This window comes from Bos indicus x Bos taurus, chromosome 8, assembly GCF_003369695.1.
Source record: "Bos indicus x Bos taurus breed Angus x Brahman F1 hybrid chromosome 8, Bos_hybrid_MaternalHap_v2.0, whole genome shotgun sequence".
NCBI classification, from domain to species: domain Eukaryota; kingdom Metazoa; phylum Chordata; class Mammalia; order Artiodactyla; family Bovidae; genus Bos; species Bos indicus x Bos taurus.
The window spans coordinates 12316330-12338770 of NC_040083.1; the positions used below are offsets into that span (position 1 = coordinate 12316330).

At 36.4% G+C, this 22441-nt stretch overlaps 1 pseudogene; it reads left to right on the plus strand.

Moving 5' to 3' along the window:
• The first annotated feature begins 4196 nt into the window (after positions 1–4196).
• Positions 4197–22441, plus strand: part of LOC113897920 — a 172870-nt pseudogene continuing 154625 nt past the window's right edge.

A 22441-nucleotide genomic window follows, 5' to 3' on the forward strand; every position in this document is an offset into this window, starting at 1 on the left:
TGTTAAATCTGAAATAATTGTTGGGGAAAGAAAATTAAATTGTTAAATCTGAAATAATTGTTGGGCTTTGTCTCATATAGGGTGTAGCTTATATGTTGAAAATCATGGGAATAAGTAAACGAAGGCACCTGTGATAATGAATACTGCTTCTGTAGATAGATGTGATAGAAATGAGCAACAACAACATAATATGTATCTTTTAGAATAATATATGATAATGAATTAGATAATTCCTTTCATGGCTGTTCAAAATAAGTAGGAAAATAAAGTCTATGGTTCACAGTATAGCTGGTAATTATTAATTACTTCATTCTTATAGTTAGTCAAAGACTTTTACCTCTATTAGGATAATAATTATGGCAATAATTATAGTAGCATAAATGATACATGCTTGCATATCTATTTCAATACTTAGGGTATAATTATAATGTTGGCATGTAGTATATAATAAATGCTAAAATTCCAATGGATTGGAATTTCCCAGTGCCTCAGACTATTTTTATGCAACTAAAGAATTTTTTACTGGAAAATATGTTACAATATTTGAAATTATTCCAAAAATACATTCTTCAGGATGTGTAATTAATCAGAATAAATATTAAGCTAAGGTTTCCATCTCCTGCAGAATCAAAAGGTTCCGTTTGGCTAACATAATCTCTGCTGCAATTACAGAAAGTATTACTACTAATAAAATAGCAATAATCAATAGAAATCAAAGTAGTTTCTGGTATTATGATGTAAAAGGTGGCCTTATGTTAATTAGTTGCAATAATATATTAATGGTGCCTAACACTGATGACGAAGAAGGCAATGGCACCCCACTCCAGTACTCTTGCCTGGAAAATCCCATGGATGGAGGAACCTGGTTCGCTGCAGTCCATGGGGTCGTGGAGAGTCAGACATGACTGAGCGACTTCACTTTCATTTTTCACTTTCATGCATTGGAGAAGGAAATGGCAACCCACTCCAGTGTTCTTGCCTGGAGAATCCCAGGGACGGGGGAGCCTGGTGGGCTGCCGTCTATGGGGTCGCACAGAGCCAGACACTACTGAAGCGACTTAGCAGCAGCAGCAGCAACATTGATGAGACCTCCTCCTTTAGATAAGGGGAATAGATAGTTAAATCTATTGCACCTACAGGTGTTAGATTGTCAGCTAATGGAGGGGCACATAGTTCACTTTGTGCTTGCTTTGACTTCTGCTGTTGATGTTGCAAGTAGTAAAAGGAATCATGAGAGTAATAATCTATAGCTTATTTATTTATTATAATGCTATATCTGATGCACTTATCATTACTGCTATTAATGAGTTTCAAAACCCTCCAACCATGGTGGCATTGCTATAAAGAATTATTACTAAGACCTGAACAATAATAATCAATGATAAATTTAAGTAGTTCCTAATAAAAGCTTCATTTGTTATAAGCAGCCTAAATTAGCTATCTTGATTAGTCATCTTTCCTATTTTATTCTAGTTTAAAAACCAAGTAGTCAATATACAGAGATGACAACTTTGTGACTTAATGAGAACAGCTGAGTGAATAAATTTATGTAAAATTGCTAATAATAAACTTTATATCAGATATAAAGGCAGAGACTAATTCTTCATTTTACCAAGCTGGGATGTTTACCATATACTGAATTACAAATTCCAAGAAGCAGTTAAATAAAACCTTGTCTTGGCTTCTCCTGCTTCTATTTCTAAAAATTAAATGTAGATCATAGCCAGTATTTAGGGAAGGTAGTTGTAAATAACATACATGCATATATTTGTAATTATTATTACATATAACAGAATAATTACTAATGTGACCTCGTGTGGAAATTATGCTACACACAGAGTGTTCTGACTAGGGCATATTCTGAACTTAACTGATTATACAGCTAAGCTTGATATGGATAAATTAGTATTTTGAGGTTTAACTCTGTTAGTAGATATGGTCTTAGAGTAGACATTCAGATTGCTTATGCAAGGTCAGGACAATACTAGGTTATACAAATATTGATTAAAAAGTTAGAGGTCAAAGTTGTTCTTTGATGTATCATTTTATGACATTTGCAGTTGGTTGAAGTCCACGTGGGAGAAGGCAATGGCACCCAACTCCAGTACTGTTGCCCGGAAAATCCCATGGGTGGAGGAGCCTGGTAGGCTGCAGTCCATGGGGTCGCTAAGAGTCAGACAGGACTGAATGACTTCACTTTCACTTTTCACTTTCATGCATTGGAGAAGGAAATGGCAACCCACTCCAGTGTTCTTGCCTGGAGAATCCCATGGACGGAGAAGCCTGGTAGGCTGCAGTCCATGGGATCGCACAGAGTTGGACACGACTGAAGCGACTTAGCAGCAGAAGTCCACGAGGACCTGTGATATTTGATTCTTTCTGAAATATAATGTGACCTAAATTTTTTGTTGAAGCATTAAGAAGGCCAAGCAAGTATAATTGGGAAAATTGATAAATATTAATTAAGAACTTGTTTGTTAAAATAAAAAAGTTGATCACCTGGAAACAGTTTTAAATTTACATTACTGGATCCTATTACCTCCATGAGCCCAATTCTTGAATTATATAATATGTAATATGTGTCTCTTTTGTGGAATCGACCTCATTTCTTAAGTCCTTTCATACTATGGGACATCTTTGTTTAGAGAGGAACTAAATAGAAGTGCTCTGATTTGAACTCAGCTCACATAGAATTTTTAATGATGGAATGAAAGAATCTCTTAAATAGAGGTTACATCTTTAGAATGTCTGGACATAACAATAAAACCACAAACTTTAACATTGATTTTACCTTTAAAATAGAACCTTATTGTTTCCATTTGAGGAATCTGTTCCATTGGTGAAAATTTTGAGTAAATTAATAATAGTTATATATTTAGAATAATTAGTCTAGATTTGTTCATCTGTTGGCCTTACTATACTGAGGTCACCTCAACCAAAATAATTAATTAAATTTATTAGTTACCTTGACAACTAATTTTCATATTAAATTAATAATGTTAAGTTTTATGGGTTGTTTTAGCAAGTAGAGGGGAGGCTGAATATTTATGAAGTTACTTTAACTTCTTTTAAGCTTTACTGCATTTACATTTTAGTTTATTGTTTAGTTGCTAAGTCATGTCCCACCCTTTGTGACCCCATGGGCTGTGGCCTGCCAGATGCCTTTGTCCATGGGATTTCCCAGGCAAGAATATTGGAATGGGTTGCTATTTCCTTCTCCGACTTTTTAGGTTCACAGTATATTAAGCAGACACATTCAAAATTTTTCTCGATCTATTCTCTAGCAAGAGCTTATTTATTTTGGCAAAGAGTTATACAAAAAGTATTTCTTATTACTTATGTTAATTCTTTGTTCCTACGTACATAGTTAACCCAATATGGTGTTCGAAGGTGTTTTTGCATGTAGGTAGTTAGTATGGTTGTTCTGGTGTGCATTTTTTATCGTGCTTCTCTTAAAGCAATTATAATTTTATGAGTGATTACTGTCTGAGGAAGGTTTTATTCTGTTTCAAATGATTTGTACATCTTCTGAATAATGTTCAAATTGACACGGGATTGATTCTTCTTTAGGTAAATTCAAAGTTGAATATAAATTCTTCTTTGGATAACCACCATCAGCTGGTTCAGTTTTGATTTTTTTTTTTTTTTGTTAACCTCTGCCTGTTATTATTAGTTTGTCTCAGAGAAAAATTTTGCCATATTAATTGCTTACTAGTAGCTTGTATGTATCTGTGTTTTGAGTTAAAGTTCTCTGTTTTTTACATTCTAGTTAATTCATTAATGCCTAGGTGTAAGAGTTACTCTTTTATTCCTTTCCTGGTTTTTGGCCTGTAAATGAGGAAAAATGTACTGCTGAACTCAAGAACATTGTGTTTGAATGTCACTGGGTCAAGAGTTGGGGATTAAGCTGCTGCTGCTACTGCTAAGTCGTTTCCGTCTAGGTCGTTGCCATTTCCTTCTCCAATGCATGTAAGTGAAAAGTGAAAGGGAAGTCGCTCAGTTGTGTCCAACCCTTCGCAACCCCATAGACTGCAGCACACCAGGCTCCTCAATCCATGGGATTTTCCAGGCAAGAGTGCTGGATTGGGGTGCCATTGCCTAGAACTAGCAAATAGGTTATACATAAAGATATACATGATCATGGAATGAAAAGCTGGTGCCTGGCATGCTTATGTCTCAGTTTCTTATCCCTCACGATGGGAATCCTGCAGGCACTGCAAATAGGCATCTGCTCTCTGGGTACTGCAGGGTGCCCTCCAACACGTCCACCTCCAGCAGCACGTGGTGAATCTTCCTCAGCTCTGTCTCATCAGGTTCCTGCTTGTGAATCAGCCCTTTGGTACTTTGCCAGACGCAGTGTATCTGCTACCTCCAGGAGCACTGCTCACTCCACCTTGAGTATCACGCACTGAGAAGTTTGGATTGAAGTGTACTGGGTTGATGCCGAACTTGGCCCGGAGATGCAGAGGGAAGCCTTGGGCACTGCTCCCGCCTCTCCTCTCACCTGGGACCTCTGAGGATTACAAGTTTACTTTGGCAACCAAGCCGTCTTGTCAGGCTGAACAGGAAGGAGGTTGGAACTCCACCTTCCTCCCTTCCAGGATGTTCCACTTGCTATATCCTGTAGGATGGCTGGTAGGAGCAGGAGTGGGTGACTTGCTGGAACTCTTTCCTCTTTTTAATATTATCTTTTGCTTTTTTTCCTTTAACTTTGTGATAGTGTCTTTAACATTTAAATTAGATTTTTCCTTACATGCTATACTTTTAGATATTTGGTATAATTATTAGTAATAGTTATATTTGCTTTATTAGTAGTAATTATAGTTTTTTATTTGAGCTAGGATTGGTTCAAAGTGGTTTCAAGTTTAGTTTAAATTCCCTAAATGCATGCTTGGTGTTTTTAAGTGTAAATTGTACTTTACTTTGCCCAAGTGACTTTCTAGTGTACTTGTTATTGTGTAAGATTTTTAGATAAATATGACTTATTTTTTATTCATATTATGTTTGGATTTTTATATGTGGAAGATGAGCTATGTGCACTCTTCCAGGCCTGATTCAGTTGACTTTTTATTGTTAATTTGCGTTTAGCCTCTTAGTTTCCAAAAAGGTTCTGTTAATGGACTCAGAGAATATAGCTCATTCTCTATATGTGACATTGTTATGATAATTCTTGTTATTATTTCAAAATCCTTGTAGTGTTTGTCGAAATGGCATTATCCTGGTTAAATCAGCAAGTGGTAATGAAGATTTACTGATTATAGAACAGGGTTCTGCATAAGAGTTGAATGCATTGCAAAACATTTTCAGTTTTGTGCTATAGCTAGTAGTACTTCAGTGATTTTTTAAAATGTGTAACAGTGTGTGTCCTAATGCTTATAGGCTGACTATTACAATTTGTGGGAATGCTTTTAATATATAGTACAAAATATTTTTTTAACAGGTTCTTAGAGAATTTTATTTCAAAGTCAAGATAAGTTCTTTTAAAATCTTATCTATAAGGTAAATTGAGAAAACTATTTTCCTTTAAATTATGTCTTTAGAAAAGATATAGTATAAACATAACAATATTGTTGAATATATTATAAAACTCTCTGAAATTCAAATAAATAACTTTTAGGTCCTTTGGTTGAATACCCATTGCTAGTAAAATGAGAAATAATCTCTATGCTGTTGGCATTTTATAATGTTTTCAAGGTGTTAACCTTGAGTAGAACAATCTTATTCTCCTTTTGAAACTTGGAGGAAGAATAAGGTAGCTTGTGAATGGATTAGTGAAAGTACACTTTATTCCACTAAATTTTCATATGGTTTGTTTTCTTTTAAAAAATCAGTATTAATGCATTCATTTAATTCTTTGATATTTTAATTCACATGTGCTTGCACATAGGAGGAAAGAAAGAATTCTAAAGAATGAGTTTGAGGTAATCTTGGAAAAAGTATAATTGAGGATTTTCAAGCTCTGAGAACTGCTTCTGCCAACATTCATAAAGTAGGAAGAGTATCCATCTTTCATGGGGCTGCATACTGTCTTGTAAACCAGGATGTAGAACTTGACATGGACAGTGAGAAAATGAAAAACGATGCCAGCAGCTCGTGGCTAGAAGCGGCTAGCGAAGTTGGTAGTGTTTCCAACTAAACATAAACAACTTAGAATACAATCACTACTCAGATGAGGCCACTCCATGACCACAAGAGAGTAAGACAGAGAAAAGGACACTTCATCACCATCTAGGATCCAGTGTTAGTCACTCAGTCATGTCTGACTCTTGGAAACCCCATGGACTGTATGTAGCTCACCAGACTCCTCTGTTCATGGAATTCTCCAGGCAAGAATACTGGGGTGAGTCACCATTCTCTTCTCCAGGGGATCTTCCCAATCCAGGGATCAAACCTGGGTCTCCTGCACTGCAGGCAGATTCTTCACCATCTGAGCCACCATGGAAGGGGATTTTGGCACTCTGCTTCCTACATAAAATCTATGAAGATACCCAGTGACTGGTCCCTGCTACCTGACAGCATTCTACACCTAATAATCCACAGGTCTCTAAATCCTGCTTAAAATCTCTCAGCATGAATACAAATAATACAAAAAGCTCCTCCTAACTCTCTTTTACAGAGGCACTTCAGTGATCTTCTGATGTGTGTTCTCCCTTGTAAGAAGTTAAATAAATCTAAATTTGTTTGATTGCAGATGTGTGGTGGTCATTGATTGGCAAGCTTTGATAGTAGTGGCAAGAAATGGTCCTGTATACTTAGGATAGAGTAAGATCATAAAGGGATTCTAGAATGTATATTGTCAAGGCAATGGCCCTTTGTCTTTTCTGCTATGGATGGTCACTGGAAGGTGTAACATATAGGAAGGAACATAACAGAATTGTTTAAACAATCATTTTGCTGGTGGCTTCGAATATAAATTTGTGTAGGGGAAAGATTAAAATGAAATAATTGGGGAGACACTTTTAGCAATCTGGGCAAGAAGTGATGATGTGCTGTGCTTAGTCACTCAGCTATATCCGACTCCTTGCAACCCTTTGGACTGTAACACTGTCTATGGGATTTTCCAGGTAAGAATACTGGAGTGGGTTGCCATTTCCTTCTTCAGAGGATCTTCCCGACCCAAGGATGGAACTAGTGTTTCCAGTGTCTCCTGCAGACCACAGTTAAAGACTGCCAGTGTGAATTTAAAGTCGACAGAAAGGAAGAGCATAGGGCTCTTTAACTGATAGTAGTGATGCCTTTGGGCTTCCCTGGTGGCTCAGATGATCCGAGAATCTGTTTGCAATGCAGGAGACCTGGGTTCTATCCTTGAGTTGGGAAGATCCCCATGGAGAAGGGAATAGCTACCCACTCCATTATTCTGGCCTGGAGAATTACATGGACAGAGAAGCCTGGAAGGCTACAGTCCATGGGGACACAAAGAGTCTCCATGGGGACACAAAGAGTCAGACATGACTGAGCGACTTTCACAATGTGTAAGGAATAATTTTGGGGAGGGTTGGTTGATTAACTGAGTAGGAGTTACTTGTCAGACTAGAGTCTGGTAGTCTAAGAGGCAACTCAGTCCATTGATCTGAAACTCAGAAGAGATATTTGGGTTGGAAAACAGATTTGGTTGCTACCAGCAGAGAGATGCCAATTACTGCCATTTCATTTTTATGTGACATTTAGTTATACACTGAATGAACGCAGAAGGCTCTGCTATTCTAGTTTTTGCCATCTTCTATCAACTAACTGATTGATGCATTCAATCATAAAACATCATGTGAAAGTTAATAGGATAATTTTTACCTGCTTAAGAAGGCAAATAAACTAGATTTAGACAATTTATAAATGCAGCTTAGCTATGAAGTAAGATAATAGACACTCTCTCCTATTCATGAATCCAGGTAGCCAGGCAGGAATGACCTCAGCAGTAGAGTTAACTCAGCTAATTTCTCAGATCCAACCAAGCCCATGGTCATGGTGGAGATCAGATGAATAGATGCATAAGTGGAGGATTTCCCTGTGAAAAGAGTTTAATCTGTCTTGCTTTTCTGGGGGGAGATGACATACATGAATGAGTGTGTTAAGTGCAAGCGTGTATAGTCACTTCAGTCATGTCCAACTCTATGTGACGCTATGGATGGTAGCCCACCAGGCTCCTCTATCCATGGGATTCTCCAGGCAAGAATACTGGAGTACATTTCCAGTTTCTCCTCCAGGGGATCTTCCCAATCTAGGGTTCAACCCCACATCTCTTACCTCCTGCATTGCAGGTGGGTTTGTTACCAGGTGGACTTCCCTGGTGGCTCAGATGATAAAGAGTCTGCTTACAATGCAGGAGACCCCAGGGTTCAGTCCCTCGGTCTGGAAGATCCTTTGGGGAAGGAAATGGCAACCCACTCTAGTACTCTTCCTGGAAAATCCCATGGATGGAGGCGCGTGGTAGGCTATAGTCCATGGGGTTTCAAAGAGTCGGACAGGACTAAGTGACTTCACTTTCACTTTCTTTTCTTTCTTTACCACTAGCACCACCTGGGGAGCCTGTATGAATGAGGAATAGTTGATTATTTCCAAAGTGTAGCTGTAGGGAGGAGAATATTGGTAATTCACTGTCAGGGGATTTTCAGTAATTATTCATTTCCACATCCTTTTCACTCCAAAGAACTGTTTAAAGATAGCTTGTATCTTGAAGGGCATATAGATTCTTCCAGAATAAAACATTCTTAGTCCATGATTTAGGCAAGCCTTTCTATACCTGGCTTTTATTGTTATTGTTTATATGTTTGACTCCAGTAGCTATAAACAATGAACATTTACTGTTTGAGTTGACTCATTTTTGTCAGTCAGAGCTTTGAACAACATGAGTGTATGTCATAGGTATAAAAAATATTGGACTTTCCTGCAGTAGATACTATACTACATACTTTACATACATTGACATATTTAATTGTTATCTCAATCTCTTTGAGTTAGTTAACAATTTCATCCTTATTAAGGGGTTGGCACAACTGTGGTTTTGAGGAATTGTTCATTATGATATAGCATAGTAGGTCTAAAACCTACATTTTCATTTACATAGTATAAAAGTTAGTTCTTAGTGTTCTGATAAGGAAAAAATGTCGCCAACCTAATCATTATATTGTTCCTACTTTATAGTAGTATTTATTATAGCTTGCTTTGAGGTTTTGATTGGTTTAAAACTATAATCATTGCCAAATTTCATATAGAATTGCTGACATTTTACATAATATTGTGGTTTCCATTTCTCATTGAATGCAGTCTCATAATGAATCCATCCTCTCTCATTATCACATCTCAAAACTGGAAAATCCTTGTATTATCTATTATAATTAGTCTCCCTTTCAGGGATAAACTCTTGAACAACAGAAAGCTTTGATATGGATGTATTAACTTTTTCATTTTCTACTGTTTATTTGGGTTTTATCTTTATAGCCTGAGGAAAGTTCCCTCTCATCTATGACCTCTACTTATTCTTAGGTCACATTTGGCATTTTGCTTATGATGGATTGTTTTTAAAACTCAGTTTCCTGGACTCCATATTATATTTATTGAATCAGAGTCTCTAAGGATGAAGCCAGTGAATCTGGAATTTTAGGATTCTAAGTAAGTTTTATGTACACTCTAGTTGATGACCACAGCTCTAGGGAAAGATGAGTTTCTCAGCTGCTAATCTTTAACTGTTATGATGAAAATAACACAACATTTGTTTTTCTTCCCTCTGAAATTGAAAATAATATATTATTGCTCCACAGTCCTTATAATTATTACAAGATATTTTTGGTAGCACATAATTAATACATGAATATAATCATACATATAAAGCTCAAGAATGAAAAGATGCACTTTATGCAACATATGATTCACTGTTGGAAGTCATTAACACGAACTAACACTTTTAAAGAACAAAGAAGACCCCTATCTATGGACACAGGGAATAAGTTTTATGCTGAAAGGATGAAGGCGAGGATACCAGGTATTTCTTACCATATTATCAGAAAAGAATTTTTCTTTATTTCATAACTAGCCCAACTGAAAGGTGTATGAGTGGGAGGTGGATTAAATAAATCAAAGGCATCAGGGTTCTGTCAATTTCTTTAGAAGAAAATAAATAATCAGTCTTGCCACTTTCAAAACTAGTGTAAACATGGTAACAATAACCCTGTGTACGAGACAGCAAAAGAGACACTGATGTATAGAACAGTCTTGTGGACTCTGTTGGAGAGGGAGAGGGTGGGAAGATTTGGAAGAATGGCATTAAAACATGTATAATATCATGTATGAAAAAAAAAACATAAAATTAATTATATTGAATAAAATGAATATAAAGAACGTATTTTTTCACAGGGCTTCCCAGGTGATGCTGGAGGTAAAGAACCCGTCTGCTAATGCAGGAGACATAAGAGATACAGGTTCGATCCCTGGGTTCAGGAAGATCTTCTGGAGGAGGAAATAGAAGTTTTGGTTTTATATTATATTTAGGTAAGGAAATTAAAAGGACATGTAGGTAACAACCAGGAAAGGGAAGCCATAGAGAGACAAAACAGCAGGACAAAGATAGGGAGGCTTATGTGTTTTGTTGTTGTTCAATAGCTAAGTGATGCCCAACTCTTTGTGACCCCATGGACGTAGCCCACCGGCCTCCTCTGTCCTACGCTATTTCCTGGAGTTTGTTCAAATTCATGTCCAACCTATGTGTTAGCAAGGGGAAAAACAGCAAACATTTTCAGAGACTGATAATTGCTGCACAAGACCTATTTCCTCCCTCTTCTTCAGGAGCAGACCTGAGAATTACTTGAGTACTCAGTATTCTGGTGGGCTTCCCTGGTGGCACCAGTGGTAAAGAACCTGCCTGCCAATGCAGGAGACGTTAGAGATATGGGTTTGATCCCTGGGTAGGACCCCCTGGAGGAGGGCATGGTGATGTACTCCAATATTCTTCCCTGGAGAATCCCATGGACAGAGGAGTCTGGTAGGCTATGGGTCATGGGAGTTGGACACAACTGAAGGAGTTTCTCACACATGTGTGCATGCATCCACTCAATATTCTCAGCTAAATGACAACACTTCCCATTCTCTTGCATCTGAATATAATATTGAGGTAAAATATGAGCCAGTATTGTATGAGGGAGCCACAGGTGTTGACTAATGGTGTCTATTCTTCTGTTCTTCCTCTATCCTGTTGCCTGAATTTGGGTGTGGTGGACACAGCTCCAGAAGCTCTCTTGTACCATGAAGTACACTTGGGCACAGGTACCAAACAAGGCTGTGGCAGCAGCCTGATAGGAAGAACTCCATCTCCTTGACAATGCTCATACCAACCCTGCACTGCCCATATCAGAGATTTTTATATGGAAGAGAAATTCTGTCTTGATTTGGCCTTTGTAGCTTTTGTGGCTTAGTAGTTAGACAAAGCTGAAACAATTTGAGCCAAACAAAAGGTAGACTATAAAGAGTAAATACACAATTTTCATTTTAATTTTTCCCATCACTTCATAAGGGTGCTGCAACTTATCTTACTGCAACCAAAATCCTAACCAGTAAATTCAGTTGTTTCGCAATTCTAGTAGTAGCGGAAAGACATGTTACAGACTTGTATTCGGGGAAAGTTATCCTACTTTGACAGTCTATGAAAAAACTTGAGGAAGGGTGATACTTCAGAGTTTCTGCTTCCCAGTTTAGTTCTTCCATTTAATGTCACTAATAATATTCTTGGTTAATAGCTTTAATTCCCACAACAAACCAGTGCTGACTCATAACCAATACATAGTTGCTTGAGGATCCCAGACAAAATCCCACTGGTATAGGTCCTACTTTTCTTCATTGTACTTTTCAAGCTGTTGCTTTATAGTTTACTCTTACTAATCTGACCATGATCTCTTACATTCTGAAAGTGCTATTTCAGAAAAAAGCAATGAGGAAAGGCCCTGAAGCAGTTAAATAAGGCCCCCAATCTTTTTTTTTTTAATTAATTTGTATTGGACTATAGTTGCTCTACAATGCTGTGTTAGTTTCTTCTGCAAAGTGAATCAGTTACACATATACATACATATATGTATGTATATGTACATATATATATATGTACATACATACATACATAACCTCTTTTTTGGATTTCCTCCCCGTTTAGGTCAGCACAGAGCATTGTGTTTCCTGTACTATACAGTACCTTCTCATTAGTTATCTATTTTATACATAGCAGTGTATATATGTCAGTCCCAATTCATCCCACCTCACTTCCGCCCTTGGTATCCATTTGTTTGTTCTCTACCTCTGTGTCTCTATTTCTGCTTTGCAAATAAATTCATTGGTATCATTTTTCTAGATTCCATACATTAGCAATATCATATGATATTTGTTTTTCTCTTTCTGAACTTACTTCATTCTGCATGACAGTCTCTAGATAATTTGGGAATCAGTTATTGATACATTAAGATACAAAGAACAAAGCAAACAGAATAAAAGTAACTATTACTTCAAGCAAACTATTACTTCTATATACAAAAGAAAATGAAATCACAGTATACTTCAGCAGTTGTTTTATTTACAGTATAATGACATTGACACCATTCATTGACTTTAACAAATATTATGTTACTCTACTGGGAAGATGGAGGGATGAGAAGTGTATAGTGGGGTTTGTGATGTAAGAGATCAGTTAAATCCATACTGGATATTTTTAAAAACTGAAAAACAAGAACTAACAGGCTAAATATGTTATTTAGAAATATGTAGCTATATAACAAATGATCAGTAAAAGGAGTTGAAAGGGGTGGCCTCTGAGGAAGAGAAATAAATAGTGAGAAAGAGTAAGTGGTTTTCATAAAAACGTCTTGTAATTTTACTTAACATATTAATCTATAGTATTTTCATTTACAATTCTAAACGCAATCACAAGTATTAAAGAATAAGATGTAAACGCTCCTTTTGTGATTCCATTTTAAGCCTGTCATGCCTTTGACTTTTGGAGTGCTCAGTATTATGAGCCACTTTCTAACATTGCTTTGTTCAGGGAAGTGGGAGCAAGGAAGCACAGAAAACTGTCTCTGGAGGAGATTGGAAGATGAAGACACAGAAATGCAGCTTTTATATGTTCTAGTTCACCCTTGTGTTGCTTAGGATTCTTATTTATTACTTAATAGTAAAAGGCCAAATATAATCCACTAAATTAAAAATACTAAGCCATTTTAGAGAAATTGCAAAATGCCAGAAAACACTGTAATCTCTCTAAAAGCTTAAATATATATATATATATATATATATATATATATATATACACACTTGTATTATTAGGCAATATGCTTTTCTTTCATTTGGCCATTGCACACTATACAAAGTGACCCAAAGTAGGACTCTAGCTTTCACAGTTACTTCAAATTATTCTGCACTAGGGCAGAATAATTTACTTATTATCATCAAGGCTTTTATAAAAAAAATAATGCCTATTCTATTTATCATTTTTATTCCACCTTCCTTTGGCAATCAGTATTAATGCTATTTCAAAACATGATAGGAAAATCAATCTGAGAGTTATTTTTTTTCAAGGGTTGCCTCCAGGGACCTGTTTACAAAATTAAAAGTCTTCCCCTGGACCCTCTTATCTGGTATGATTGAGTGGAGAGATTAATGAAGTCAAATAAACTTGCAAAAATCTTTTAAGAAAAAATTCTGTTATAGCCTAATTTTATAAAGCCGGAAAACCTTAATATTTTGTTAAAACATGCCTATTCCCTCTCCCTCTGTCCCCACCTCTCTCCTTCTTTCTGTACACACACATGCATGCCAAATCACTTCAGTCGTGTCCAACTCTGTGTGACCCTATGCACTGTGGCCCACCAGGCTCCTCTGTCCACGGGATTCTCCAGATAAGAATACTGGAGTAGATTGCCACGCCCTCCTCCAGGGGATCTTCCTGACCCAGGGATCTACTTCCTGACCCAAGGATCAAACCCACTTCTCTCATGTCTCCTGCACTGGCAGGCGGCTTCTTTACCACTAGCACCGCCTGGGAAGCCCATGTACATACATGTGCATAGACGTGTTAATATAAGTAGCCTCTCTCATCACCCTATCTGTGTGTAATTACATGTACAAGAGTGTATGGAATTGACATGGCAACAGATACTATAAAAAGTGTGTAATTTATTACTTTATTGTTATTTTTCATATAGAAGAAAGTGTTTCTCAGCCATGTCTGACTCTTATTTTTCACATAATTCTGAGCTAAATATGAATACATATCAAGCATGACTCAGTCTTTAATCACCCAAAGCAAACAACAGTCTTTAATCCAGTGTTTCTCAAAGAAGTTCTATATATGAATGCCCTGGATATTTATTAAAGTTGCAAATTACCAAGTCAATGTCTACAAAATTGCCATCTCTGGAAATAGAGCCCAAAATGTGCACTTTAAAAATGTTTGTTTCTCTATAAAGTTTTTTTGAAAATCACTGACCCAGTCCTGGGTCTTTTCTTATATTTGCTATATATTTCTCGGTCTGAAAAATTATCCTATTACCACGAACATAGTAGTCAGCATCTAAAATTTTGACTCAACTCACTATACTATGAATGGATATGAAAATATAAAAAGAACTATAAAGAAAATCTAGTTAGATTAAATCAGTAGCTCCCTAAAGTGGACCTGTATACTAGCTGTATCAGAACCTCCTGGAGGTTCATATTTAAAATAGATTTAGAACTTATCCCACAACTGTAAGACCTCAACTTTTTCCAGTGTGTTCTGGTAGCCAAGAGATAACATTTGAGATGTTTCAAACTACCTGCTTAGACTGAGATTATTTTTGTCTTTAACACAGCCTTTGTGTACACTTAATTGTAGAAACCCTGAAGAGTAATTGGGCTAAATAATTTCAGTCACAGTTTTTTTTTTAATTTATTTTATTTTATTTTTTAACTTTACAATATTGTATTGGTTTTGCCATATATCAACATGAATCTGCCACAGTTTTAAGGTCGTTATTACATAAGCCACAGCCTCAATGGTTGAAAGTAGATCTTTCCTAGAAACATATATTTAAAGCACAAGAAACCAGGAAAAAAATCATTGCTTTAATTTGTTCCTGAGTTTTGAGCTCTTGCCTCTTCTTTTGAAATACAAATTCATCCTTTAGGCTTTCAGGTTATTTTTTTAAAGCTTCATTTCACTTTCAGAACTGCTTATGAATGTCTCAGGGAACACATAGTTCAAAGCTTTTTCTCAAACAAGGTATTAAGTCACATGTGTCATGAGGGATCCAATGAAACTTTAGACACAGAGGCCCATATTTAATTGCTTGAGAACTTCAGGAAAAAATAATTTTATCAATAATCATTAAAAAAAAAAGACTGGAAATAACCCAAATGTTACTAATAGTTCACTATGAGTTAAAGGGACAATTTAATTTTTTTCTTCTTTATTGCATTCTTTTAACTTTTTGAGAAAGATCATACATTACCATTATATTCAATAAAAAAAAGCAAACATAATTATACATGTTTTCTTTAATGACAAAACAATTAAGTTTTTTCTCAAGATGGCAAAGCTGGAAAGTGAGGGGGAATTAAAATTGTACAAATTCATCCTATACATTAGGAATTCCCCTAGTTCATTTTGGGGTTTTGGATTTTCCATTTGGGATTGAGGGAACAGTGTGTCTCTAGGAATAAAAGACAGCCTGAGAAACAACTATTATATGGGATAATATATTAAATTAAACTTACCTATGGTGTTACTTGGAGAAGGCAATGGCACCCCACTCCAGTACTCTTGCTTGGAAAATCCCATGGACGGAGGAGCCTGGTAGGCTGCAGACCATGGGGTCTCGAAGAGTCAGAAACGACTGAGTGACTTCACTTTCACTTTTCCCTTTCATGCATTGGAGAAGGAAATGGCAACCCACTCCAGTGTTCTTGCCTGGAGAATCCCAGGGACGGGGGAGCCTGGTGGACCGCCATCTATGGGGTCACACAGAGTCAGACATGATTGAAGTGACTTAGCAGCAGCAGCAGCATGGTGTTACTTTAGGAGATAATAAGACTTTATCTCTGAAGACTGTTAATGAAGATAACAGAGAAAATATTCAAGCAAAATTAGGGCATTCCTCTCCTCTCTGTTGTGAGATTACAAGAAAGACTATAATTTTAGTAAAGTTAATATTTACTTTAGCTACAGACTTAGATAGATGTAGCTATGAATTTGATAATCCCATTTGACAATCTGTTTGTTAGATGTTGGTGCAGCTATTATTAAGTCTGAATTTGCTTATTGTAAAATAAATACTAAGATGTTAAATTATCTTAACAGTGTGGATATAAATATAGATATGGTCAAGAAAACATTTTTTTATAAGGAAACAGCATTATCAAATACTGACTAACATTTCTAGACTGGAATATTGATGAATGGTCTTCTGCTTGTGACAACTTGGCATCTGTTACTATAGAGAAGGACATTTGTTCAGAATAAGTTTGTAGGTTATGGTCTGAGAACTGTATTTCATTAAGAAGTCTAACTCTCTTTAATTTCCCATTTGAATCACACATGTGTAGCTAAATATGAAGTTTTCAATTTTTGCTGTGAAATTTGATACCCCTTCTTACTCTTTTCAGAGTCCTCTGAAAAAGGAACTAGGAAGCCCTTCTTGAGGGACATAGAAGTATGGACAGATATCAGTTGCGTGGATATCTCCAAGTCTATTCCCTGATCAGTCACTGTACTTCATGTGAGTTAAAACAATGGCATGATCTCATATCCCATTCCAAGAAGGCAATGGAACCCCACTCCAGTACTCTTGCCTGGAAAATCCCATGGACGGAGGAGCCTGGGAGGCTGCAATCCATGGGGTCACTAAGAGTTGGACACAACTGAGCGACTTCACTTTCATGAATTGGAGAAGGAAATGGAAACCCACTCCAGTGTTCTTGCCTGGAGAATCCCTGGGACGGGGGAGCCTGGTGGGCTGCCGTCTATGGGGTCGCACAGAGTCGGATACGACTGAAGCAACTTAGCAGCAGCAGCAACTGCTCAGGGGGACCTTTTCGTTTACCAACTTATTTAAAATTGCTACTCCCATCATTCCATATCCTTCCTTCCTTGATTTATTTTTCGTTATAGAACTTTCCATCCTCTAACATAATATGTATCCATTTTGTTCTCACGACTAAAATATAAACTTCGTGCTGAGCATTTTTGCTTTTTTTTTTAATCAGTATTATATTGCCTGAAACACTGTTCAGCATCAGCGATTCACATTAATGTGCCTGGAATGGTTGCATAGGGTCCCAAACTCAGAGGGGCCCCCTAACTTGGACAACTTGACAACTTGCAGTTGTCATCTTGGAATGTTATTCCTGAGCATAATTCTTATTGATTTTCTCTTTGAATTTTTATTGTAAGTGAAATCCAATTAAATGATGGAATAAGCACCTGGGGCTTAAAGCCTAAGCACCAAGGGTCTTTCTTCTGCTACCTCTCTGCCTCCTCTGACAAGTTCTCAGCTACCTGTTCCCCTAATCTTGAGGTCCCTTAATTCTGCCTACTTGCTCCCTATTGACACCTGCCCCTGGCATCTTGGGCAGATCATGTCAATGGCGGTTTCTGGCTTGGACTGGCATGATCACGCATTTGGTGAGTGACTCAGTGGAGCTGAGCCTCCTCTACAATCAGATCCAGAAAGTGACTCAATATTACAGGCTCTATTTTTAAACATCTCTATTTTATAACCATCAACATCTCCCTCCTACTTTTACTAAATTATATTAAGATATGCACTTCTCCTTGGACAGCAAGGTGGTCAAACCAGTCAATCCTAAAGGAAATCAACCCTGAATATTCATTGGAAGAACTGACGCTGAAGCTCCAATATTTTGGCCACTCTAAGTGAAGGGCCCACTCACTGGAAAAGACCCTGATGCTGGGAAAGAAGAAGGAGAAGAAGGCATAACAGAGGATGAGATGGTTGGATGGCATCACCGACTCAATGAACAGGAGTTTGAGCAAATTCCAGGAGGTTGTAAGGGACAGGGGAGCCGGGTGTGCTGCAGTCCATGGGGTTGCAAAGAATCAGACATGACTTAGCAACTGAACAACAATGGGCTTCCTTGGTGGCTCAGTGGTTAAAAAAAAATCTGCCTGCAATGCAGGTAGCTGCAGAAGACATGGGCTCAATCCCTGGGTGAGGAAGATCCCTGGAGGAGGACACAACCCACTCCAATATTCTTGCCTGGAGAATCTTACAGCAGAGAAGACTGGTGGGCTACTGCCCATAGTGTCTCAAAGAGTTAGACATGACCTAAGAGACTTGGCACATACACATACGTATTAAGATATGGTCATTCTTTGCCTGAATTCTACAGTGGGCCAGTTGGTCTCTGGCCAATTCTCTTTATTCTTTCCAAGCTTCAAGGTTAGGCTTTCTCCCTCCTGGCAAGTGGCCAGGTGATCTCTCTCTCTCAGAGTATTCTAATATATCTGTATTTTATAGCAGTATATGTCATATGCCAGATTCCTTTTATAGGAATGATAATTTATTAGTGGAGTTTTAAAGAAATTATGAATTGAAAATAAATTGGATAGCATCCCTAGTACAGGCCTTCAAAAGGTAAATCAGTTTTCAGGAAATAGCTTTACATTTTAAAGACAGTATATCATTATTCAAATAGTATATTTCTAAATTATAATTGGTATGATAACTATTTTTATCCAGTTATTGCAGAAAACATAACTTCTTAAAGTTATTATTATAGGAATCAGAATTTCTTAATCAAAATCCTAGGAAGCCTAATCAACTCTGCAGAACATGGAGACATTCTCCTAAAATGCCTCATTTTAATGAAAAAAAAAAAAGTGCTCACAAATTGTCCTGCTAGTTTTCTCCTCCCCTAGTTAACGTAGCTCAAATCCAAATACCCTGGGAGTAGGATATTCTATAATAAGACAATAAATAGATTTTACCTTCAGACTTCAAGACAACTTATTATGCTATTTCATTTGGATCCCCTTTCTGTAGAGGTCCTTTCTGCACCGCACAGATTGTTGGTATTTTCACATCTGACTTGATGTAAGGAAGTAAGTGTGCATGAGTAAGGATAGTGAACTAGAAAAATGAAGGGAGTGAGAAGGGAGAATAAAAATAAAAAGCACTTTCATGGGGATAATGAGAGACAAAGGCTGTAAATGATCCTCAGCGTATCCTATTGGATAGCACATTCCCTAATTCTTACCTTTCACTGTGTTAAAGTCCAAATCTGAATCAAATCACCAAACTAAATCGTATTGTCTAATGCTTACTTATTTCCTTAAATAATTATTACATTACTAAAAATTTAGTATCTTAGATAACACAATAAATAACTCTATTCTTGTGTGAGATGAACAGTTATTTCAGGGTTTTGATGCAATGTAGCTCCCAGGAGATAAATTTAATCATTCAAAGCATAAAATCACAAAATATGTTTTAAAAAGCAAAAAGGATTTTTAAAGCACTCCTAAGAAGTATTAAAACATAAATATTCATTTGCTAACCAGTTAATCATCACAATTTATTTACCATCATTTTGGTAGAGTTGTCTAGAGACCATGGAGAATTAAATTTTGAATATGTACCAACTCTCATGAAAATTACAAACAGAAATACTGGAATAATAAAAGCTGCCATATGTAAGCAGAGCTACTCAAAAGTGCCAAAACTATTACAATTAATATGTGTTTGGTGCCTACTGTGTGTGATGATTTGTAGCAGGTGTTGGGTATATAAAAGTGAATGATAAGCACAAGATTCTGGGGTCTGGAATAGTGAAAAAACTGAAATGAAATGAAGTTAACATGCGAAACTATAATGGGACTATTTCTTCCACAAATTCTGGGATGAATGAGAGAAAGTGGGAAATAAAACACATAATTTCATTTATTGAGTATAAAAACCTTACCATAATACTAACTAGTGTTTATATCTTGTTCAGTGGGTGCCAGGGGCTCAGTTAAAAGCATTAAATGAATTCATTTCATTTAAACCACAGAAGATCACATGAAATAAAGACTATCCTTATCTTCCGTTTCTAGAATTTTGCCCTGAGGCTCAGAGACTCTCTAAATTTACACAGCTTTTAGAGGCAGACTGATCCCAGAGGCGGTGCCCTTAGTAACTACTTTGTGCAATCTGAGACTTGAGTATGAGAAATGTAGTGAGGGAACTCAAGCCAGGAGTAGCATTCTCAGTGCACAAAACTTTTATGAGAAAAAAGTGCTATTAAAAGTAACACCGACATGATTTCATATTACCTGTTTTTTTTTTTTTTCCTACTAAAGTAAAGCTGCCTCCTAATTAAATTAAAATGGAAGTTTTGTATGATGAGCAAAAGCTAGAACTGAGTAGAAATAAGGTTGACTGGGCAGCAGGGTGAAAAATCAGTGGGAGGCTGAATAATTCCTAGTTATGCAAGTTGTGTATTTTTATATTATAGCTTGACACCTTTTGCACATTTCAATTTGCATGAATTTTGGAAGAATTAATGTAATGAAAAAGTATATTTAATCTTTCAGAAGAAAAAAAGTAATATTTATTTTTATTTCTCCATCCAAATGTCACAGAGTCTACAGTGGCTAGAATGTAAATGAATACTTTAAGTAAATAACACTGTAAATCTTTCAGGAAATATGAGTTCCTTAGATCTTTGAGGCAAACAGTACACTTTCCAGAACTGATGATGTGTATTTACATTGCACTTGGAGAGAAATAACTCATTTTCCTCCAAGTTGTTGGATGAACTTTTATTTTATGAATTGATATTTCAGATGCTGTTCTGATGATACATTTTGCACCATTCTTGGTTAAGAAGCTTTTTGACATATGATGTTCAGTATGTTAATAATTTATATTGTTAATGATGACAATGCTAATAATTTTATGCTTTGAAAGGCATCTCTGAACTAATAATTAAAGCATATACATGTTCTCTTTATTCTAATGTTTAATGATATTTAATTTTTTAAACAAGCTATTATAGAAACACAATTATATTAGAAATAATTAACTGTGATGTTATAATAACTATGCTCATTGATTGCTTGTAATTTGCTCTGTTTAAAATCTTTGTATGCATTATGTCATTTAAGTATTTTTTTAGATGATAAAATTATTAGGCCTGTTTTACAAGTAATGGGCTTCCCTGGTAGTATGCAAGTAATGTTCTTTGGCTTAGAGAGTTGAAGTAATTACCTACAGCAAAAGAGAAACACAATTTGTATTAGAACCTTGTCCATAGACTTCATGCTTACTCCTATCATTTTTTAAAACTCATTTATTTATTTTAATTGGAGGCTAACTGCTTTACAATATTGTAGTGGTTTTTGCCATACACTGACATGAATCAGCATGATGTGTTCCACATCCCGAACCCCCCTCCCACCTCCCTTCCCACCCGTCCCTCTGGGTTGTCTCAGTGCACCAGCTTTGAGTGCCCTGTTTTCCTGCATCGAACTTGGACTGGTGATCTATTTCACATATGGTAATATACATGTTTCAATGCTAGTCTCTCAAATCATCCCACCCTCACTTCTCCCAGAGTCCAAAAGTCTGTTCTTTATGTCTCTTTTGCTGTCTTGCATATGGGGTCGTCGTTATCATCTTTCTAAATTCCATATATATGCATTAATATACTATATTGGTGTTTTTCTTTCTGACTTACTTCACTTACTTCACTTACATAGGCTCCAGTTTCATCCACCTCATTAGAACTGATTCAAATGCATTCTTTTTGATAGCTAAGTAATATTCCATGTGTATATGTACCACACTTTCTTATCCATTCATCTGCCAATGGACATCTAGGTTGCTTCCATGTCGTAGCTATTGTAAACAGTCATTTTTATTCCTATTATCTTTTATTCCTAACATTTCTTAGATTGTGTTCTCTCCTATAAAACTGTACTTAAATAATTCAGCATGTCAGCATAATAGTTCCACCACAATCACAGAATAATATTCAGGTAGCAAAATAGCATTAACTGAATAAATTGCTTCAAACACAACTAAAAATGAAAAACAAAAATCTTCACATATGATTTGTGTTGTTTACTATTCATCAACAGGAGATGTTGCAAATGTCCACACCATTTCACACCCATATACTCTACAAGGCAAGGTAAGAAGCTACTTAATATACCACCAGACTGGAACTATTTAAAGACACATCCAGTAATGTGATAAATACGTATATTTTAGAAAGATTTGCATTTCTGTGTTTCATTTTATTTTAACAGGATGAGGTTATAAATAGGAAAAAGAATGCACTAGAACCAACTGAGTTCGTGTCATCTTTATCTTCTTACTATTTTCCTCACCTATCATTTCTTCCACCTACTTTTTTTTCCCTGTATTTTTCAGCCTTGGCAATATCTTTTCATTCCATATCAGATTTTCTTCTAGTCTAGTATGCAGTA